Consider the following 6,000-nt stretch of genomic DNA (forward strand, 5'->3'; position numbering starts at 1 on the left):
TTCTATGAGGCCACCACCACCCTGATACCAAAACCAGACAGAAATACCACAAAAAAAGAAAATCACAGGCCAGTATATCACTGATGAACACAGATGCAAAAGTCCTCAACAAAATACTAACAAACTGAATCCAACAATCAATTAAAAGGCTCATCCAGGAAAGGGAACCCACTTACACTGCTGGGAATGTAAATTGGTGCAGCCAGTATGGAAAACAGTATGGAGGTTCCTCAAAAAACAAGAAATAGAATAACCATATGATCCAGCAATCCCACTCCTGGGCATATATCCAGACAAAACCGTAATTCAAAAAGATAACATGCACCCCCTATATTTATAACAGCACTATTTACAGTAGCCAAGACATAGAAACAACTTAAATGTCCATCAACAGATGAATGGATAAAAAAAGAGATGTACATATATACAATGGAATATTACTCTCAGCATTAAAAAGAAATAATGCCATTTGCAGCAACATGGATGGACCTAGAGATTATCATACTAAGCGAAGTAAGAGAAATAGACAAATACCATATGATATCACTTATATGTGGAATCTAAAATATGGCACAAATGAACCTATCTACAAAACAGAAACAGACAGACATAGAGAACAGACTTGTGGCTGCCAGCTGGTTGGGCGGGGGGGAGAGGGATGGACTGGGAGTTTGGGGTTGGTAGATGCAAGCTATTACACTTAAAATGGATAAACAACAAGGTCCTACTGTGTAGCACAGGGAACTATATTCAATATCCTGTGATAAACCATAATGGAAAAGAATATGAAAAAGAATGTAAATATAACTGAATCACTTTGCTGTACAACAGAAATTAATACAAAATTGTAAATCAACTATATTTGAATAAAATAAAATTTTTTTAAAAGGCTCATACACTACAAAATTTAGATTTATCCCAGGGATGCAAGGATTTTTCAATATCTGCAAATCAAACAATGTGATATACCACATTAACAAATTGAAGAATAAAAAGCATATGATCATCTCAATTGATGCAGAAAAGGCTTTTTGATAAAATTCAACACCCATTTATGATAAAAACTCTCCAGAGAGTGGGTATAGACAGAACCTACCTACCTCAACATAATAAAGACCATATATGACAAACCCACAGCTAATATCATAATGGTGAAAAGCTGAAAGCATTTCCTCTAAGAGCAGGAACAAGACAAGGATGTCTACTCTCATCACTTTTATTTAACATAGTTTTGGAAGTCCTAGCCACAGCAATCAGAAACAAAATAAAAGGAATCCAAATTGGAAAGGAAGAAGTAAAACTGTCATTGTTTGCAGATGACATGATGCTATACATAGAAAATCCTAAAGACTCCACCAGAAAACTACTGGAGCTCATTAGTGAATTCGGTAAAGCTGCAGGATACTAAATTAATATACACAAATCTGTTGCATTTCTATACACTAAGAACAAAAGATCAGAAAGAGAAAGAAACAATCCCATTTACCACCGCATCAAAAAGAATAAAATTACCTAGGAATAAACCTACCAAAGGAGGCAAAAGACCTGTACTCCAAAAACCATAAGATGCTGATGAAAGAAATCAAAGATGACACAGATGGAAAGACATACAGTGTTCTTGCATTGGAAGAATCAGTATTGTCAGAATGACTATACTACTTAAGTCAATCTACAGATTCAATGCAATCCCTATCAAATTATCAATGGCACTAGAACAAAAAATTTTAAATTTGTACAGAAACACAAAAGACCCTGAATAACCAAAACTATCTTGCAAAAGAAGAGTGGAGCTGGAGGAATCAGGCTCCCTGACCTCAGACTATACTACGAGGCTACAGTCATCAAAACAGTATGGTACTGGCACAAAAACAGACACATAGATCAATGGAACAGGATAGAAAGCCCAGAAATAAACCCACGCACCTATGGTCAATTAACCTATGACAAAGGAGGCAAGAATATACAACGGAGAAAAGACAGTCTCTTCAATAAGTGGTGCTGGGAAAACTGAACAGCTACATGTAAAAGATGAAACTAGAACATTCTTTAATACCATATACAAAAATAAACTCAAAATGGATTAAAGACCTAAATGTAAGACTGGATACTATACTCCTAGAGGAAAACACAGAACACTCTTTGACATAAATCACAGCAATATTTCTTTGGATCCCTCTCCTAGAGTAATGGAAACAAAAGTAAAAATAAACAAATGGGCCTAATTAAACTTAAAAGCTCTTGCACAGCAAAGGAGACCATAAACAAAACTAAAAGAAAACCTATAGAATGCAAGAAAATATTTGCAAACAATGTGACTGACAAGGGCTTCATTTCCAAAGTATACAAACAGCTTATACAGCTCAATATCAAAAAAACAAAACAACCCAATCAAAGAATGGGTAGAAAACCTAAGGAGACATTTCTCCAAGAAAGACATACAGATGGCCAACAGGCACATGAAAAGATGCTTAACATCACTAATTATCAGAGAAATACAAATCAAAACTACAATGAGGTATCACCTCACACCACTCAGAATGGCCGCCATCAAAAAGTCTACAAGCAATAAATGCTGGAGAGGGTGTGGAGAAAAGGGAACCCTCCTACACTGTTGGTGGGAATGTAAATTGGTGCAGCCACTATGGAGAACAGTATAGAGATTCCTTAAAAAACTAAAAATAGAGTTTAGCATACAATCCAGCAATCCCACTCCTGGGCATATATCTGGAAAAGATGAAAACTCTAATTTGAAAAGATGCACACATCTTTTGTAAATAGTTCATAGCACTATTTACAAGAGCCAAGACATGGAAGCAACCTAAATGTCCATCGACAGATGAATGGATAAAAAAGATAATATATACATCTATAGATATGTAATGGAATATTACTCAACCATAAAAAAGAATGTAGCAACATGGATGGACCTAGAGATTATCATACTAAGTGAAGTCAGAGAAGGACAAAATATCATATGGTATCACCTATATGTGGAATCTAAAAAAAAAAAAAAAATGGTACAAATAAACTTATTTACAAAACAGAAATACCAAAGGGAAAGGGGCAAGGGATAAATTGGGAATCCTGGATTAACAGATACAAACTACTATACATAAAATAGACAACAAGGACCTACTGTATATCAGAGGGAACTATATTCACTATCTTGTAATAACCTATAATGGAAAAGAATCTGAAAAAGAATAAGTACATATGTGCATGTATAACTGAATCACTTTGCTGTACACCTGAATCATTGTAAATCAACTATACTTCAATAAATTAAAAAAAAAAATCTAGGATGTAAACTTTTACAGCAAATGTCAGTATAAGTATGTTTGCAAAAGCATGCATAGGAAAAGCGTGCGTATCAAAAGAAGTACACCAAAGTGCAAAGCATGGTAGTGTTAGGGTGATAGGAACTACAGGTTTTGGGGTTGTTGTTTGTTTTCTCTGTATAACAAATTCTCTGTAATAGAATTATATTCATCCTATTAGTGGAAATTTTACAAATTAATTAAAAATAAATAGGATGTTAACATATTGTATCATCCTGAAAATATGAAATTAAAAGCCAGAAAATTGAACAAAAGTTATGTGTAATCTGGGTATCTCATATAAATCTCTATCAGATGCCTAAATTCTATGCTATAAGTAGCACCTTTTATTAATTTCAGTGGTACCCCATTTAGACAGTCAGCTCAAATCTTTGGAATGTGGTCAGGAGGCAGATAAAAGTAAAAAGGATTCTAGCAAGCAGTGAATGTCACTTAACTCACAGGCTCCTACTAAAAGCCAGTTAGATTCATTCCTGCCACAATTCTAACAAGTTAAGAGTTTTAGGCCATAGCATGTGAGAAGCAGGAAATTGAAAAGTGGATGGTGACATCTGCCAGCCTGACAGTAAAGTCCAGAGGTAGAGCAAACCACCCCAAAGTGGACTAAAACATTTTGAAAATGATTTAATATTAGGTGCCAAGCATAACTATATTCCAGCATATTCTATGGCAGTTGGCTCTAATAATGACATTGGAGCCCTCAATTGCAGGACGCTTACCCTCTTTGGGATGCTGTCTAGTCAGAGAAGCATGTGGAATACACATTTCAGAAAGAATTCCACTGAGTATGGTTTCTTATTAAAAAATATTTTTGGTACTTGTTTTGCCTTAAAACACACACAGATACACACAACTGCAAGGAATTGCTCAGTCTTCCATTACAGGCAATAAATGAGGAGTTAAACTTGAGCTTTTCTGGAAAAAAAAAAAAGTGGCAACTTTTTGTAGAAGCAGTTCCCTCCTCAAATTTCTGTGGTTTTGCTCTGTTACTAATGAAACAGGATGAGAACATGTTTCAATTTCAAGGCTTGCAGGGTGTCCTTTGTCTCCCGTTCCATACCCTCCTCTACCCATGCCTGTTTTTTTTCCTCTATACTCCATCCCCCCACTTGCTTATCACAGGCTTGAGCTGCACTAGTCTGCAGGGAATTAAAATTGAGATATGTAAATGTCAGATTCTATTATAGCTAAAAAGAAACTCTTTCCCCAGGATCTCTGCAAGCATTGTAACCCCTGGGAGCTGGGTTCCCCAGGATCGGGGCCACCTGCGGATTGCAGCAGTGGGGTCTGTTGGGAAAGTTTTAAGGTTGTTTGCTTTAATGGATTTGTTCCAAGTGAGGCGCATGTTTTTCAAAAACGAATGCCAAAGATAACAAAGACTGCAAAGGAGAGGGGAAAGGGAGACTTATCCAGAATATATGAGTGAACCCGGATAAGACTTTACTAAACAGCAGAATGTTCAAGGGCACTTGGCTCTCCACCTCATTTAGAATGACCCAGAAAGACTGAGGTTAAAAACAATGTACATAAGCACTTGGAAGACCGTGATTTGGGACCCGGAATGTGTTTAACATCTTCTTCATGTCAGTTGGGGCCTAGGCCACTGCAATATTCTGTTATTTAAGCTGTTTACAGCTATATTTGAGTGGTCTTTGTTGACAATTTTGTTTCCAAGTAATTTTCTAAAAACATTCTAATTACCGTTCCCTGTCATTAGCTACTGTAATTTGTTTTCAGGGCTGATGGTCAGCACTATAATTGCCTTTAGGAAGCTGAATGGGTTTGCATGATCATTTGGTGCACCTCCCTGTTAAACTAACTGCTGTTTCTTGAACCCACTTTAGATTTAAGAGTATGTCACTGACATCTTTAAAGAAGATAATGGAAGATGATTGTTTTCTATTATCATTTAGCATTTGCATAGCACTTCCATTTCCAAAGGCATTACAGTCATTTATTAATTACCCAGCCCTATACCCTTGAGCGCTAAGTCATGTGGAGTCTCTCTGATTTCTAGATAAGCCACTGAGGCTGGCAAAGGGCAGTTGCCTGGTGAGATGTTCCTCCCTTCCTGTTAGGATTCCCACCCTTTTTCCAGGCCACCCCACCCAACTGGGATCTGTACAGGCTGGCTTCATTGCTGTGTTTGAAGTTTTGTGTTTGATGTTCTCTGAATGTGTGTATAAAATACATTCCAAAGTCATATATAGATTACTTTGGGATTATTTGATGTTTGGGATTTTCCCTGTTACTATTCACTCCCATCCCTTCATTTCTCCCTCTATTAAAACCTGTATCGAGTTGCCCCTCTATGTCAGGCAGTGAGCTAGGCTCTGGGAAGTGGGGAGCTTCAGTCTCACCATGCAAATCATTAAGAATAAGACTGAAAATACTGTTAGATGAGGTGTGGGATGGCATCTGAAGGAAATACCATGGAAGAACCAGTGGAATTATTTCTTCTTGGGAGGGCAGGGGTGGTGTTTTTTGAGCTGGAAGTCGGAGGCTCCAGTTTTGTGTGTGTGCATTGGGTGGGAAGTGGGGAGGAAAGGGTGAAGAAGAGATGGAAAGAAATAGGATTATTCCAGGGAGAAAAAAACAACAGCATGGAAAATGGGAACTCGGGGAACAGTAAGTCACTTATTTGCCCTGATTAAAGGGTTTG

This window comes from Balaenoptera borealis, assembly GCF_965194805.1.
Source record: "Balaenoptera borealis genome assembly, chromosome: 12".
In the NCBI taxonomy this organism is placed as follows: Eukaryota; Metazoa; Chordata; class Mammalia; order Artiodactyla; family Balaenopteridae; genus Balaenoptera; species Balaenoptera borealis.